Source organism: Sceloporus occidentalis, unplaced genomic scaffold (assembly GCF_023333645.1).
Source record: "Sceloporus occidentalis isolate IW3139 unplaced genomic scaffold, rSceOcc1.0.p SCAF_6, whole genome shotgun sequence".
NCBI lineage: Eukaryota > Metazoa > Chordata > Lepidosauria > Squamata > Phrynosomatidae > Sceloporus > Sceloporus occidentalis.
In genome coordinates, this window is record NW_028316986.1 from 102719971 (window position 1) to 102738345 (window position 18375).

The 18375-nt window shown below is 38.8% G+C and overlaps 1 protein-coding gene across 9 annotated transcripts in view; it reads left to right on the top strand.

Moving 5' to 3' along the window:
* HS3ST5 (heparan sulfate-glucosamine 3-sulfotransferase 5) overlaps positions 1–18375 on the top strand; it is a 220883-nt gene that overhangs the window by 148003 nt on the left and 54505 nt on the right. For 3 of the 9 annotated variants that reach the window (XM_089528504.1, XM_089528505.1, XM_089528509.1), the window contains one exon: positions 14704–14821. The exons of 4 other annotated variants lie outside the window; for them this stretch is intronic. The gene's annotated coding sequence lies outside the window, so the exon portion shown is untranslated. 2 more of the 9 variants (XM_089528511.1, XM_089528508.1) reach the window with 2 other exon arrangements.

Genomic DNA, 18375 nt, shown 5'->3' on the forward strand with positions numbered 1-18375 from the left:
GAAATATTTCCTAGTTTGGAAAAGAAACATATTTAATCAGGAGGTATAGGAGGGTTAAAGATGAGAAATAGAGAGCTAGTGAATGAGAGTAAAGATAAGTCTAGGCAGGAAGTACAAAGAGAAAAAAACTGAAATCAAGGATCAAAAGAGAAAAGAATCAAGTGCCAACAGCACAAAGCAAAAAACAAACATTTTCCCTTAAAGGCAGTTTCTCACTCTGAGATTCCTTCCCTTGACCTGATGCCCTTAGAGAGGGCCCTGAGACTCAAGGCCGGGCCCTAATATGTAGGAACCTTCTTAAAATGACACCTAAAAAATAAGCACAGTGGTGGCTGTATAAGACAATGATAAATGGGCTTCCTCTGTAGGAAAGGATTCCAGCCATGATTTACAATACTGAATAATAGAAGGCAGAAGAAAGTATATGATATAAATTATGAAAAGAGATAAAAATATTCTAGTGGAAAAATAGGTAAATAAAACATGTGGCCCATAAGAAAGAAAGAAAGATAAATTATTTAGAAAGAACAGAGAAGAGAGAAAACACTTATTTTTATATAGTATTTGATTGAGAAAAAGAATACTGTGAAGATTATTCTGCCAAGGACACTGAGAACAAAAGAAGGATAATGAAAGCTGGATGAGAGAGGGAATGTAAAAGACATACAGCACAAGTGAAGCAAGTCACAGAAGAGTTAGATGAATTATTTTGGACTAGTTTAAGAAAAATGGATGAAAAATCAGGAGAAAATATTGTTTTCCCCCTTCCTTTGTTGCCATATTCCAGCTGTGTAGAGAACAGAAGATTAAAATCTAGCTGGTAATCCAGATATTCTCATTAAACAGTGCAAGCATCTCCAATGACTTAAACATAGACAGTCATGCCAAATGTTACCCCACAAAGCATTGGTATTGAAGAGGGCTGCCCAAACCATTCCGTTATTGGAACCCATAAAACTGCACTACTTCCTCTCCTTTCTGCCCCCTTTATTTATTTGTTTGTTTATTTATTTATTTATTTGAGTACTTATACCCCACCCTTCAGCCTTATGTAGATTGTTTGGGGATAAATTCATCCATTTTTAAAGAAACCCCAAATGCTTCCAGACTGAGGGTGTACAGTTAAAAAGCATTGCACAGCTCTAATATCTTTCATTCTCTTTTTTTTAACCCTGAGTTTTTCTGGTAAGAAAATGAATGGAAGAAACAAGAGAAGCATGGAAGGGCTGCAAATTGAAAATGATATATGTAGATTTCATGCAAACTTCATTTAACTGTGTGTTCCAAAGCTACAATAAAGTGCAGCTTAGAAAAACCCACTTGCTGTGTCTCTCAGAATCCAAAGGGCAAAGGAATCCATAGGAAACAATCATTACATAAATGAGCGTAAAGATTCTGAGGATTAACAAGCCTACATGCTCTGTTTCCTATCTGAATAGATATAAGCCCATTGTGAACAATAGATGACCATTCTGGATGTTCATAGATACTAGATAAAGCAATGCTTAGGATATGAGGCTGGGAAGTATATTAAACTGACCAAGAAGGGAGACATAGCAATCAGAATTATGCATCACCCTCCCATGCAGATGTGGCTGTTAAGGAGCCTATGCTGTTCCTGGCTGTTAACTGCCCAAATCATGCTGGTAACCTCTGCTCTCAAACAGACTAGATATGTTTCATATCTGAATTGATATATGCCCATTATAAACAATGGATGCCCTTTATGAATGTTCACGGATATATAATGGATACTGTTAGATACCGCAATGCCCGGGGATATGACATCCCTTGAATGCCTATGTGTTTTCTCTATGGATGGAATATGGGTGAAGACACCCAACTGTTATGTAGAATCGATCCTTCATATATGTGGAGGAGGGATCTGTTAATGTTCCTTTATGTGTTAAGTATAGAAGTTGGCTGCTAAGGAAATGCAGATGTTATAAAGGTTCAATTCCTTATGAAGAAATGATGCCTTACATGTAATGTAATGAAATAATGGCCTGGAACAGACGGGCCTTTGCAGCGCCCTCATCACGTGCAAGGGTTGCCTGGTGGGCAGAGCGCTCACACGCCCGGCAACCCTCCCACGTCATGGACGCGCCACAGCTGCGGTGCGCCCACCAGATGGGGCGCGTAACAGTGACGTTGCAGCTGCGCCACTTCCAAACGGGGTGGCACAGCTGCGATGTCACCACACCGGCTCTGGCACTTTGCAGCATCGCAGAGGCACCACAAAAAGGAACTGCTTCCGGGCGCTCCTTTTTTGCTCTGTAGCAGCATTGCGCAATTTGGTTGCTGCGGTGCTCCTGCAGAGCAAAGAGAGGCACCGGGGAGGTTAAGTATAGAAGTACTTTTTGGCACTCTGTACCGCGCCAATGTCTCTAAACACTGAAAAGTCTATGTTTTCCCTAAGGGGAGTGTATACATGTATATCTATGACTGCACATAATAAATTGCCTAAAAGACTAACAGAAGGTCTGTTCATCCTTCCATATAAAATAAAAATAAAAATATATATAAATATTCTTAGATTCCAGTGCTTAAGAATATGTAAGTAGAGTGGTAATGTTAACTCTCTCGTACCTGTTTGTCCTTTACTGTGATTATGAGTTGGAAACCCAGGTGATAAAAGAAACCTTTAAACAGATACAGATTAGTTGACAAATGGCAAAGAACTTTCAATCCTTCAGTCTAAACAAGTCACCCTTTCCATCCTGTCGGTTTCCCCCCTAAGACTGGCAGGTCTGATTTACCCCTCCCTATAGAGATTTTGATTTTATATGAGCAGGTTGTGGCACTTTAGACCACGAAGTATTCCCTTCCGCTAGAATAACATTATTCTGGTACAAGAAGATGCAGATGCTCAATTACACAGTTATAGAACTGTGATTCCACTTTTACTGCCATGGCTACAGCCTGTGGAACTCTATGGTGAGGCAATAGAGCTCTCTGCCTGCCAATTCTAAATACGCTTCCCTAAACTGCAAAAGTGGAATCATAGTAAGCCAACAAGTGCTTCTAGTCCCCTGTCAGAGAGTGTCTCAGTGTGATGCTACTTTGGGTCTGGTGCATGGGCATGGAGAGGGCATTGAAGATGGTGTCATCTGCCACTACCTAATATGGTAGTCTCTCAGCAACTACTCTGTCATTGCCTCTCATGTTGCCTAATAAATCTGCCTGGGGGAGCACTGTCAGAACCATGAGTTGGACGGGAGCCTTGGCCAGGGCACTTTCAAAATGCGTAAAGACACTAAGTACCTGTATCAGAACTCTCAAAAATTGTGCATATTGTAGTATCAAAAAACTTTAACTTTACAAATAAATATTTCAGATTTATTTATTCTCTGAATGACCAATAAGAGTTCTATATTTTGTTGTTAAATTACAGCTATTTTTTTAAATTAGCCTGTATAGACAACCTCTTTTCAACATTCCTTCTATCACCTGCCATATATGATAGGCTAAGATGGGAACTTGCATATGACTCACTATAATTTGGCTATCCAGTTCAGGAAGATGAGTAGGGCAACAGATAAAAGACAGGAGAAACAGAAAGAAAAATCAATAGTATTATAATTCTCATCAATTCACCTAAAGTAGGGTGGTTGGGCTTTTTAAAAACCATTAAATAAAATATTTAAAATGATGTTACATCAAGTCACTTTAAACAAGATGTTTGTGGCTTAAAGCCTTAAAACTGAAATATCAAATATGAAATTTTTGGCAAAGAATTCTGTGTCTGCAGTTTTTCTCAAGGGCTCTTCAGCAGAAAATTGCATTTAGAAGAGCTTGGTGATCTCACTAAAGAGGGTTTAATTAAAATCCTGTGTTTAATATGTAGCAAGCTTTTCACTGTCTTGTAGAAAAATCCCACATACACTTCTCAGCACTATCGTGGTTTTACACTGGAAGAAAGTAAGTTTTGAGGAAAGAAAACAGTGAGTCGGGCATCTGTTGTACTTATTTGTGTGTACAGATTAATGTTTCAGAAAGGGAATTTCTTGGTTTGTTAAATTTTAATTAGATTTCTCCCCCCAAAGAAATCAGTCTTTCATTTTGTCCTCACCACCTTCTATTTTATCCTCATATCAACTCTATAAAATAGGTTAGCCTAAAAGAGAGGGACTAGGGTAGAGTCCAGCAAATCCAATTTAGAGATCCCTGCTTGAAGTAAAACACACTAACTAGCCACATCAAAATGATGGTAACTAGAATAGAGGAAACCACACTCCACATTCAAACCTGTCTGTGCACAAATCAATTATCTCTGCTTGTAACTTAGGATTGTGTTGAAAGCTTGAAATGAGCATAGAAGCCAGTCTGAGTGGGGGAACTCTGCATGGAAAAATATTTTGGAGACAGAAACTAATTTTCTACTGCAATGATAACAAAGAGAAACCTAGCATTTTGAGAGGGTCAGAAGCATCACTGACCTCATCACAGCCATAAAAACATACACACACTTTTTTGACTTCTTGTTGAATTCTGAACTAAGCAGTTCTATAGGCTTTCACTATGATTCAGGCTGAACAAATTGACCCCTACTGGCTAGCACTTGTGACATTTCCAACTTGCTTTCTTCTCAGCCCACAGAACTGTTTTACAAGTAAAAATGAAAAGTCAGCCTCTCTGGTGTATGAGGATCTCCTGGGCATTAGGAGTAGTAACTCTCAGTGGACTACTGTAATGAACACAATGTGGAATTATCTTTAGAAACTGTCTGGAAGCTAGAACAAATCCTAAATGCTGTGACCAGGCTGTTGTCTGGGGATGATTATAAGGAAAATATAAGTCCTTTGTTGAAAGAGCTTCACAGGTTAATGGTACAAAATAAAAGTGCTGGTTATGACCTATAAAACCCTATATAGCTTTGGTCCAAACTATCCCAAAGACTGTTGGCTCCCCATATGACCATGCCTGAGTTTTAAGATCTTTGGGGAGGGCTTTCTCTCAGTCCCACTACCTTCACGAGTGCATTTGTTGAGGATACAGAAAGGAGACTTCTTGAAGGCTTCTCCCCCAACTATGGAATTCACTTTCATGGGAGGTTCAGCTAGCTCCCCACCCCCCTTGTTCTTCTGTCATTTTGACATGCCATTGATTTTGAATTGGTTGTGCAAAAAGGTCTTATAATGGGGTGTGTTGGACTTTGATCTTTATTTTAAAGGTTTTAAAATTAATTTTAAATCTATTTTAATAGTATGGTCTTTTAAAACTTTTTAGTACACGTTTTATTTTGTTTTTAAATTACATTTTAAGTAACCATGGGCCCCACATTGTCAGAAAGATTGTGTGTGTGTGTGTGTGTGTGTGTGTGTACAGGTCTAGGTGTGTTACCCATAAAAGCCTATTGTGATGGTACTTCATTAGGCCAACCCAAAGGTGCAAAATTCATCACACCACCAAAAAAAATGGTTAAAAGGATGCTTGGGGGGGGGGGGAGTGATGGTGCTCATGTCATACTTCTTGCAGTCTGTGCAGACAAAAAAAGGATAACAAACCCCTGTTGCCAAGGACAAAGGCAGTCAACGAAAGGCAGTAAACCTTTTCTTACTCCATTTGAGTTTATAAAGTCAATGGACTTTTAAAGCTAATATTATGAATTTTTACATTTTTTATCAGCCTAATAAAGATACTGCCCCAATATGTGTTTTGGATTTTGCTTTATGGTCATCCTGGCTACCCAAGTGAGAGGGAGGATGTTACTGGAAGAATTTAGCCTCTTAGCAGAGGAATCCTAAACTGGACAAAGTGGACTGTTTGTTATCTTATACTGGAATTTGATTTTGTGAGAGTTGATTTCCACTGAAACAAGGTAAAACAATTTACTTTAGATCCCATTAACATGTTTTACTTGTTCCAACTTCTAAATTTATCTCCAAAACCAACAACTTAAAGGCTTCCTCAGGAACTCACTTCCTTCTTCCTATAAAGAAGGCTAGGGGCTCACACTCAATAGAGCTAAAGCCAGACTGCCAAGGGGGAGGCTTTGTAACTTCAAATGAGAAAAGAACACTTGCCATTCTTTGCCTTTGTCCCTAGTCATCATATGGTCATGAAGGAGTATGGCACAGCCTTTTCATCTACATGGACCCTTCCATCTACACTATCACAAAACAAGTTGTAGATGCTGTGACGTTCACACCATCATTTTTCTCCCCCTATGTGCTTTTTATTTTCTTTGCCTGAAAGATAGTGGCATCAAAAAGTATCATGATGGTTTTTTCAACTTTTGGTTGGCCTAATTCTGTCTGATCTTGGGAGCTCAGCAGGGTCAGTCCTTGTTAGTATTTGGATGGAAGACCACCAATGAATACCGAGTGGTGTAGGCTGTATTTCAAAGAAAGAAACTGGAAAAACCATCTCTGACCTTCATTGCCTCAGAAAATCCTATGAAATTCATGGGGTAGCCAAGAGTTCACAGGCAATTTGAAGGCACAGACACAAACACACACACACACACACACACACACAGAGTATTGCCACCATATATTTTTGGGCTTCACAGTGCATAGTGACCTGCAGGACCCCTGATTAGGGACATCAAAGCCAAATTCAAGGCTGAAATGATTAATGTGATTAAGGTGTTGCAACACAATAACTAAAATGGTTGAACATATAGTTCCCAGATCCCATGTTCCATACACCATTTACTGGCTGCTATCTTTTTCACCAGAGTTCAGAAAAAACAAAGCACAAACATGTCCTTAGTCAAATTCCAGGTTGGAAACCACATTTTCCCCCTTTTTCTTAGAATTGGCTATTGCCTATTTGGTCTGCATGGTATACACAACATGGAGAGAAATTACCATTACTTCTGGCAACATTAACAACTGTATTGATTTCCAATTAGAACAAATCCTTAGGGAAGCATGTATCATTTAGCAATTTCCTTGGCATTAATTCACACACTCCTAAAGCCTGTTTCTAAGAAACTTTTTCTGCACATTCATAAATGCTTTTAATAGGAATGCTGTTTAATAAATGTGACAACACCTACCTTTATCTGTTATGCCCAAGATTGTAAGGGCAACCTGTTTATCCTGAGAGCGTGTAATGAAAACCTCTCCCTCTGTGGACTTATTCACAGCAAGGCTGAGAAAGACATTGAGACACCAAATTTGGTTTTAAACACCATGCATGTAACATTAATTGAATCACATAATCATGGTTCATAATTCAAATTCATCTTCTTTCTTCTTAGGTATCACTGAAACGATACTAAGTTGACACATACAAATTAGAATTGGAAAACAACAGGTTATCACACAAATCATAACCACCACCATAGCTATTACCATAAGGATTTCCTTTTACCCATACAGCAGATGGCCACAAATCACTTAGCCATCCGAAAAGAGACCAATTCCCTTCTATTCCTTTATCTCCTTCAATATCATTTTACAAAAAAAAAACCCCTCCTTTTGAAGCTAACAAATAATCTAAGGCTAATCTGTGCTTCATTATCATTTGACTTAATTCTTCAATTTCAAATTGTAACGTTCATACTATTTCTCCAGTAGCATTTATTGAATTTTCCAGTCCGTAGGCAAGTCACAGTATGCTCTTCCAATTTTCCTGTGCTATCATTCCCAGATATGCTCCCAAAGTGAGGATTCCTGTGAAAGCTCCTTTGACCGCCCTCCCAATTGATGTACCATCTGACAATCGATATCTATGATCACAGTGTCAGAACAGTCTGGTCCTAAAACCCCACCACAGGCATCCCGCTTTTGCCTAACTTGGAGATCCTGAGACTTATATACAAGAACTGGAAAAATCAAGTATCCCACCCCTACACATTGATAGCTTCTTGGATGAAAATTGGTAGTCCATTTGTCAAAGAAGAAACATATGTTCAGGTCTCAAGGTTGCCAACCAGAACATATGCTTCCCTGTCCCAACCCAAACATAACACTCCCATTTATACGAAACATTGGGTATTTTGGATACCTCTCATTCAATTCAGTTTGATTTAAGTCTTCTGGCATATAACTTTGATTATAAATTCTATACAAATAAAATTTATTCATAGGTTCTGGATCCTGAAGGGCTAAGTCCGATTTGCCCCTTGGAGGTCTTTCCATTTCTTGCTTCCTGTGATTTAATCCTAGAAAAGAAAATATACAACCAAACACGCTTGTTATTTTTCAACGCAATATACTTTTATCTGGTTTCGGTGGACCCATTTCGGTTTTCCATCTTTTTCAATTAAATAATTGGTAGGCCATATATGATCCATTATGATATATGGCCCCTTCCACTTGGGTCTCAGAGCATGCTCTTTTGGTTCCAAATGGAGGTACAACACTTGAGTTCCAAATGGTATCATTTCTTTTAACTCATTTTTTTTTCATGATCCAAATCTACAGTTTCATTTGTTCTTACTATATTTGAGTTCATACAAATTGTATGTTTTGATTGCAAATAGGGTTTCTAATTTTTTTGATTTTTTTTCAGTCTGTTTTAATGCCATCAATTTTATCTGCCACATTGATTCTTTTATTTTATAACCCAAAATTTTATATCCTGACTAAAAATCTGTATGAACCCAACATTTCAATCTTTTTATTTCTACAAATATTTTTCTATAGTTCCCACATCTCAGGTTTATCAACAGCTCATGTTCAGCACAGCAGCAGCAACAGCAAGTATAACCAGGAGCTGAAAATCAAGAACAGCTGAGGCAAGAAGCAAGCAGAAAGCAAGCAGGACGCATTTTGGAGGACATAGAAACTGAATGATTAAATTGACTGTACTTGAGTAAGAAGTTCTAATACAACTATCAAATGGGTTATACAGTATCCAAGAAAAATATCTTTTGCATTTTAAACAAAACCTGTTGAGGCAACAATAGATCAGATGTCCTGGTACCTTCTATATTCTGAAAAGAACATTATAATGAGCAAATATAAAAATACAAAAGAAATAACAAAAAAGTGAAAGTATGTTTTTATATCTTTAAAACCGAATATGGAGCCTCTGCTCCCTTGTCTTGAACTTTATCCCAAACAGGAAATTTTATTTATGTGTTTGTATACCTTTAAATTATACCATCCATATAAATATTTTACAATTTCAAATCCTTTTTTAAGCCATCTCTTTCTCTCTTTTTTTATAATTGCTATTACTATATATATATGGAGGGGTATCACATCTTTACCCTCCCCCTCTTGTTCTTTTGACATTAACATCAAAAGAACATTCAACATCAAAAGAACATCTATATAACTGTCTATATTTCAGCATCTTGTGCCCTCATATCATTATTAATATTTCCCTTTTTTTTTCCCTCTTGTTTCTGATGCGATTGTCTTATCTTCATATCCTGAACTGAGCAGCAATTTAAAATAGGATTTGTCCTACTCACAGCATATATCAAAGGAAAGGGGAACACACACAAACCTATAAACTCACACGCTCACACACTGTAGCCGGCTAACTTCACACACTCGCACACACAGTCACACAGTCATTTTCTCAAGGTAAAACATAATACTCTAGAGTCAGTTTTTAAACCAAGCCCATGGTTTTTCATATATCAACAACACAAAAGCAATTCCAATAAATAACATAAAATACACACATGTCCATTTTTAAATTCTCTACCACAGACCCACATTTATGACACAGTTTGTTAGAAACACACACAGAGACAAAAAAACCCCAAAAACCAGTCTTTTATTCTCTATTTAAAAACACTTATTAGCTTATACTAAAGACAAAGACAAACAAGGTTCAAATGAGGATTCTGTTTTTATTTTATTCTTCTTACCACTATTTTTTTAAAAAAACTATATATTAGCACCTTCTTTTCCACATGGAAGACTTATCCTTTATCCTTTTATCAAAAGTCCATCTATGAAGCTAAAATGTTCTCTGCTGATCTGTTAACTTATCAGCAGGGTTGTAGAGCGTTCTTAAGTTTCTCACTGTCCAGAAGGAAAGCTGGCTGGGAGGAAAGAGTTAATTCTTTTAAAACAAAGGCAATTTCCAATAATATTGTTTGCAGGGATTTCCTCCCTGGTAACCAAGTTCTAGTTATTCTAACATTGGCTCATGAGTCCATTAAAGTAACTTTTTTTTTTGATCAGTGGCTATGGCAAATTTCATACTTTTTCTGTTCGTGATGCCAATTTGTCAAGGGTGGCAAGAGGTGTTTTGTCACTGCCAGCAAAACAGGTTCTTTTTGTCTTTACCAGTCCCTCGGCAAGCTACACATTTACTTTTCTTCAATGGGATTTTACTATCTACCAAAACTTCTTTCAGCACACCCAATCTTTGTTTCTATATTTTACATTCCTGCTCTTTTTCCTCCAAAGCATCCAAACAGACCACTTCACTCATTGACTCAAATAATCCAAACCAACCTGCACCAACAGCAATCCAACTTTCATCTGCCCTACCTTGTCAGTAGAAGCTGTATGAAAGCAAAACATTCCAATTCCCTTATACAAAGCTTCCCAGGGGTCATGTTTTTCCAATGCCTGTTGAAACCATTCTGAAACCTTATTCAAAGCTATTTCGTACTTATTTCCCTTCAAAAGGGATCTTTTTAAAAACGAACCCCAATCTTTACTCTCTTCAATAAGATCATTGGCAGGAGAAACCTTCCTGATCTCTCCATCCACAGTACAAAAAAGGTTATCCGAGACGGAGTTCCTGCCTTCCCCCGTCCCCCTTCTGTTTTTCTTTCCAAACATTATGTCAACTGCGGGAGAAAGCACGCTGACTCTCTCCCTCAAAGAACAGAGAAGTTGTGTAAACAGGCTTCCAAACCTCCACCTGTTCCTCCTCTGCTCTTGTTACACCTGCAGGAGAAAGCACGCCGACTCTCTCCCTCAAAGAACAAAGAAGTTGTGTGAACAGGCTTCCAAACCTCCACCTGTTCCCTCTTTGCTCTTGGCTCCAAACTTTTTCTTACAACTGCGGGAAGAAGCACGCCAACTTCCTCCCTCAAAGAACAAAGAAGTTGTGTAAACAGGCTTCCAAACTTCCACCTGTTCCCTCTTTGCCCCTTGTTCTCAGCAAGGACGTCCCCTTGCACCAAGTCTCAAGATCTGTCCCCCCAGCTATGAGAGTCCCCAGAAAGAAAGAGTCTCACCACGCTCTAGGATCCCACTTCTGACACCAAATATGTTATGCCCAAGATTGTAAGGGCAACCTGTTTATCCTGAGAGCGTGTAATGAAAACCTCTCCCTCTGTGGACTTATTCACAGCAAGGCTGAGAAAGACATTGAGACACCAAATTTGGTTTTAAACACCATGCATGTAACATTTATTGAATCACACAAGTAACACAACCATTGATTATCAAGAGCTCTTTCACTCACACATTCATACAATACTCACACACACTTTCCTTCCGCCGAACATTGATCAGTTGTTCTCGAAGGCTGGGGATGACACCGTTGCCGCGGATGGTGCCAACAAAATGGAGATGAAAGTCCAGGGTCTTTATACTTTTTCTTCTCTCTGGCTCTTGGCTGCTGAAGTCTTGCAATTTTGCAGCCCATTACTCAACTTCCTCTTTTGGGAGGACAGACAGGTTGTTCAGATCAGTCCGTGTTCAAAGCAACTCGTTCTGTTCAAAGTTCTCCATTGTCCTGTCAGTTCCTCATCATGGCGACTCAGGAAATAAGGTTCTTCCCGGTCATGGTTCGTCACACCTGGACGGCACCCCACTTCAGCTTCCAAGTTTTCAGACTTTCCTCGCCTCGGTTGCCAAATACCTTCGTCACATCAATGCTTTGCGCGGAACCATCTTGTTTGTTCCTTTAGCTATGTATAAAGCACAATTCCTTGGTTCTTCGGTTCTTCAGCTCTGGGTTTAAGTCAGAACTCACTCATTCGTCTTACATATCATGCCCTTTTCAGAAATGCCTCTGAAAAAATGGATATGCACATCTATACAGAGGCCTAAATACCTTGAAGGCATCAGTCCCCATCTGATAACAAAAGCTAAATGGGGTCCCCTTCCATAAGTGTGTATGCTTAGATTCTCCTATACCAAGAAATGTAAATAATGTAATATATTGAACTATGAAAAACAAGAATTTTGTTGCAGCATATCCTGAATTTAAAGAAAACCCTCTAGATGGGAATAAAAATTTGCTTCTGGAACCAGGAATTGCCACTGAATAGTTTGGGACAACAGAAACCTCATCTGGTTATTTAAAAAGAAAAAAAATGCCCTGAGAATTACAACACCAAATACTCTCTCTAAATTCCAAATACAGCAGCCATCAGCAGCTTTTACTTAGTCTGTAAGTCTCCATAGTGGCACTACTGCTGAGAAACAGTCAAAAGTTGTTTCAGAAACTTGTTCTACTTCTCTGGGTTGGAAATATAAACACTCCATATACATCAAAACAACCAAATACATTTGTCACCACTATGGAGTCATTCATTTTTCTGTTTATATGTAATTACCATCTCTTTCTGAAGGGTGGTTATTATTATTATTATTATTATTATTATTGTTTATGTATATAGTGCTGTAGATTTGCACAGCACTGTACATACAAATAATAAAATCTATAAAAATGAAACCTGCCAATGGCGTACATTCTACAAAATACATATAAAACAATAGGTAAAATACAAAGCTTAAGACAAAAAAAACAAAAGCAAAGTATGTCTAAAATGAATTTTTAATTCATTTGGATTATTCTGGTTAATGGCAACTCAATAATGAAATTTTCGTGGCAAGATTTATTCAGAGGAAATTTGCCATTTCCTTCCTCTAAGACTGAGAGAGCATGATTTGCCCAAGGTCACCCAGTAGGTTTTCATGGTTGAGTGGGGAACCTTGGTTTCCCAGACTCCAACCACTAAACCATGCTAGATCCTATTTTATTATACAGTGCATTTGCACTGTAGAAATACTGTATTTTGACATCCTTTAAGAGCTCTAGCTACATCCTATGGAATCTTGGGATTTTGTAGATTTACAAGGTCTTTAGTCTTCCCTAACAAAGAGTGCTGGTGCCACACAAAATTCTGTAGGATGGAGCCATGGCAGTTGAAGTGGTGTCAAACTGCATTATTTCTACAGTATAGATGCACTCATAGGACCCTATCACTTGGAGTAAAAAACCCAGCCTACCTTTCCTGAATTGAATTCTAATTTGAGAGGCAGCTGGGTCCTATGATTTACATATGATAGGACTGCTTCCTGAATTACATTTCAATTTGGGAAAGGTAAGATGGCTTTTTCCCCTCATACGATTGGGTCCATAGACAGGTCTGAATGCAACTGCCTCATTTACAACTGTCAGGTCCTATATAACTTAGGCCCCAGCATATTTCAAGCCAGCACTTTCCATGTATCCTGTTATATCCTTGATCAAAGCAACCTTTTGGCTGTAGTGTTCTTTAGGATCAGACAGCATTGTCGATATATCAAAGGAGGCAAGGGGACTCCTTGTAATTAGAAATTTCCCCTGCTAGGAAAAATAGCTTTGATGAGAGCATTTTTCTCAAGAAATCAGTGCAAGGAAAAAGTTAACTCTCTTACACACACACACACACACCAACAACAGTCTGAAGCTGTTGCTACGTTGCAGAATTAATGCAGTTTGACACCAGTTTAACTGTCAGAGCTTAACGCTATGGAATTCTAGGATTTGTAGTTTGCTTGGCACCATTGCTGACTGACAGAGAAGGCTAAATATCTCACAAAACTACAAATCCCAGAATTCCATATCATTGAGCCATGGCAGTCAAAGCAGTGTCACTGGATTAATTCCATGTAGACAGGCCCTCACACCTGTTTAAAAGTCCAACATTCAGTCACACATTTCTAGAGATTCCAAGAAACTTTTAGAAGTTTCAGGTGTGAGGGCTTTTGATAAAGACCGGTTGGGGAGGGGGGGATGGAAGTGAAGATCTACACTAGACTCGAAAATGAACATTATGTACTTTAAGAGAGATCAGAACTTTGCTCACATAGGATGTTATCACATGACGCTAGAAAAATAGAAATTTAACTAGACAAAAACATCATTGGCCAGTACGTATCTCACAACATTATGCCCATCTTGCTGGTGCCTTGCATTTCATTTATTACTGTAGAGCTCCTTTTTATTGATGAGCAAAACCTATCAATAGGTTCTCAATCTTCTTGCTGTTCCACTACTGCCTTTATGCGATAGGTCCCCTCTGCTGCAGTTCTACTTCTCAGGTAGTCATGTAGTGTGAGTGGGTGTGATTCTGCTTTTCTTTCCCGTACAGCAATCTCCATGGCCAACACCTTCCTGAAACTGGCTGCTGTGTGCACATGCACATTGCAGGAGGCACAATTCACACTTCAAAAGGCAGTTGATAGCCATGATTGCTCATTCTCACCCTTTCTCCTGGAAGTCGGCATTTGGAAGTGTGAAAAACAGATCACACAACCATGGTTCACCTAAGAACTATCATATGATATGAAATAATGCCAAACCAGTATGCTTCCAATTTCTAAACTAGTTTGATTGTGATGGAACAAGAGGCTGGTGTGAGAAAGTCCTGGGAATTATTGAGAGAGAGAGAGAGAGAGAGAGAGAGAGAGAATGGTTCTACACATTATATGCTAACCAAGAATCATGAGTGTCATTTTCTGCTAAGCAGATAAGTAAAATGTGCAGGCCATTTCTTTCATCAAGCCTGAAGCATTATTTAAGTATTGTCCTTAATTTATTCCCTCCTGACAGATAAAGGCATTTGAAGTCACCTGTTTCCTGACAGATGCCTGAAACACTGACTCCTGAACTGTGCCAAGGCCTCTGCTGCCCAGACATGGAACCTTGATTGTGGATGCCTAATCCAAAGGTTGGCATACTGTGAAATTTGTAAAGGCTCTCCTGCCTGAATTGAAGTATAGGCAGCAGTGTTGGCCTCACAGAATGAGAAACATAGAACAAGTGAGTAGATGGCTTTTATTAGACCAGTAGTGTGAAGTTAGCCCAAGACTTCTATTCATGCATCAAAGAATAATTCAAATAAAAGAACATACTCTGCAGCTGTGAAGCTCTACTTTAGAACTTGTCCTAAATATGTCCTTCCATGGAGATAAGACAAGTACAATCGAACTTACTAGATCAGAATCACTGAATGTGCAAGGATGTGAATTTCTCAGAGTTCTTTTTCGGATCCAGAGGAGGAAAAGACCATCTGAAATTCAGAGAAAGAGCAGATCAACAAAGACAAATCCACATGTAGTCACAACTTCAGTTCATGTTTATATATTCCAGCTGTATTATCACTATGTGAGATTGTTTCTTACAAGCTGTGTGCTGACATTTCTCTGAATTGTCACATACAGTGTTCCATTCCTTTCAGGCAGCTCTCAGAAAATCCAACAATAATTGGTTGCATCTGAATGCTGACGATCCATTTTAAGCTGCATAACCCATAACATATACTCAGATATGCACTATAGTTTTTCTTCTACAAAACCATGTGATCAGTTGTGAAACACTATTAGAACAGTACAAATGTAGAAGGAAATGAGTTCATATGATCAGCAGGGCCTCCAACTATTTTGAGAATTCCATGATAGGACACTGAATTGCATGACAAAGCATTTTAGTGCACTGCAAGAAAGAGCCTTGTGGCGACAGTAATGTGTTTTATCTGGCATACACTTTTGTGGGTTCTAGCCCCCTTCATCACAGGACAAAGTGAACTGAAGCCTATGGGAGATTATGCCAAATGTTCATTACATCAAGTTCAATTGCTTTCATTAGCCAATCCTCTTGTATTGGTAAGTCTGGTTCACATCGCACATCGCATCAAAGCGGTGTGATAACTGTGCATTCAGTTTCCCCCTCCTGCATGGCATTGTCACTGTTGTGTGGATGAATCATAGGGGATTGTAGTAAAAGTTAGTCTTTTATTCATATGAAAAATCCATTAATGACTTCCCTTAGCACTGTCGTCCCATATGATTTGTAGAGTGAAAGTTCAGGCATTCTTTTCCTGCCAATGCTGGAGATCCAGCCCCCTTCCATAGTCATCTTTTGTCACTGCAATGCTTCTCTCTCTTTTTTCCCTTTCTCTCTCTCACACACACCTTCCTTCTTTCTTCCCTCCTCCTCTCCCAGCTCCTTACCAAAGTTTCCCCCATCTCCCATACCCTCTTCACACAAGCAGCCTCAAGGCTTTCCTTCGTGGGTCAGAAGAACAGAAATAAGGAAGGCATACAGTGTGTGATGTGTCTTGGGCACTAACAGTGCTTTAATTCCAGATTGAGACCAAAGATGCAGGAGGTAATAATGTTATCCCAATTTTTGCATGCCATGGAATTAAAGTGGAAGAGGGTCCCTTATAATAAGGCTGCAAGTGTCCCTACATCTCTGGGCATATACTATTCTCACTGCTGTAATAATGTATTGGGATGTCTTTTCATATTTCTTCTCAACTTGATCAATCAATATGTTGGCTTTCTTTTCACCTGCTGGATTAGCAGTATCAAAAACAAAATTCTCTGACCCACTAGAGAAGCCAACGTACAGTGCTTTCTGAGGTAAACAGTCCCAGAAGCAGCTTACTGTAGCAGAGTACAGAAGCACCAGTTCCTTTTAACAGTATTGGCAACGCACTGACCGCATTCCATAAACAAACTCATAGACACAGTTAATTTCTTCCAAATCCTTGGAGGTTCTTTATCTAGAGTTCTGATATATACAAATATTTACAAACTCTCTTCCTGACTCCCATCAAGATACACCATCTGTAATAATGCAGCAATGATCCACACAACTCCAGCCTACTAACATCAACCCACAGGTGCCTTGACTCTCAGCACACTTATATAGAGAGTCAGCTAAAAGTTATCATCTGGGGCTATTCAATATGATGCAATCCCTGCAGAAAGTTTTTGTATCCTGCCAAGTGCTCTGACTCGGCAATTCCTGCCACTCAAAATATTTTACCACAGTTTAAAGGAACATTGTTCCAACAACATTCCAAGCAGGAAAGTGTCTAGTTCCATCTATATATTTACATTAAAAATGTCCTCTAATAAGGAATTAATTTGAATCCAATATTTCTGGGCCTTATCACAGGTTCACCACATGTGAATAAAAGATCCTATCTTTGACTTGCATTTCCAACATTTCTTCAAACTATTCTTATACATTTTCAATAATACATCTGGTATTAAATACCATGTACACATCATTTCATTAAAATATCTCTGAAATCATGACTGAAAGTAAATTTAAAACTCTTTTGTCCTCATTCTTTCCTGTTATTCCCCTTGAACTGGGGAACCAATAGTTTGAGCCCATTTTACCATGCAATCCTTCACCTGTTCACCTTCTTTTCAAATCTCAACAATAGTTTATATATTTCAGCAATCAAATGTTCATCATCTGTACACAATTGAATTTCAAACTCAGATTTAGACTTGAGGGTTTTTTATGCATTTTGTATATTTTATTTAATTATCTGAAAGCAAACCACCTTAACATATGACCCTCTGAGTCCAGTTCTTCCCTTAATTTCAATTATTACTAATTGTTCTCTACAACAAACAGATCTTTATGTGTCAACAATTTCTCTTTCATATGCATTTCTCTCTTAAAGAAGGCTTCTGTAGGAGACCATCAAAGAGGTAACCTTGAGTGAAACCTTTTTATATTTATTCCAAATCAGCAATAAATATTGTCTCATATAATGATTTTTAAAATATGAATCTACCTTAACTTTTGCATAACATAGATAACCATGCAATCTGGAATTCAAATCTGAACTCTCTAATTTCAACAACCTTTAATGTGATATAATTATTAGGGTCTCTGCCTGTGCTGGGAGGTAACACTCTCCTTGAAATGTCAGGCTCACAGCTGGCAGGTATGCTCCTGGCTCTACTCTGAGCTTGGATGCCTAGGTCTTAGCAGTGGCCAGGAGTGCATTTGCACAGCTAAACTAGTACGCCAGCTGTGCCTCTTCCTTGAGATGTCAAATCTGGCTATGGTGACACATACCTTGATTACATCCCTTTTGGGCTACTGTAACTGACTCTACATGGGGCTGCTGTTGGAAACTGTTCAGAAAATTTATTGGGTGCAAAACGCCATAGCAAGAATGCTGACTGGGGCCAATTATAGGGAGGATATAACTCCTTTGCTGAAACAGCTTCACTGGCTACCGGTTCATTTCCAGGCACAATTCAAAGTGCTGGTCATGATCTATTAAGCCCTATATGGCTTAGGTCCAGACTGTTTGAGAGACCCTATCTCCCCATTTAAACCTGCTAGAGTCCAAAGATCTTCAGGAGAAGGCTTTCTCTCGGTCACACCACCATCACAGGCTCACCTGGTGAGGAAACAAGAGAGAACCTTCTCAGTGGTTGCTCCTGCCTCTGGAATGCCCTTCCA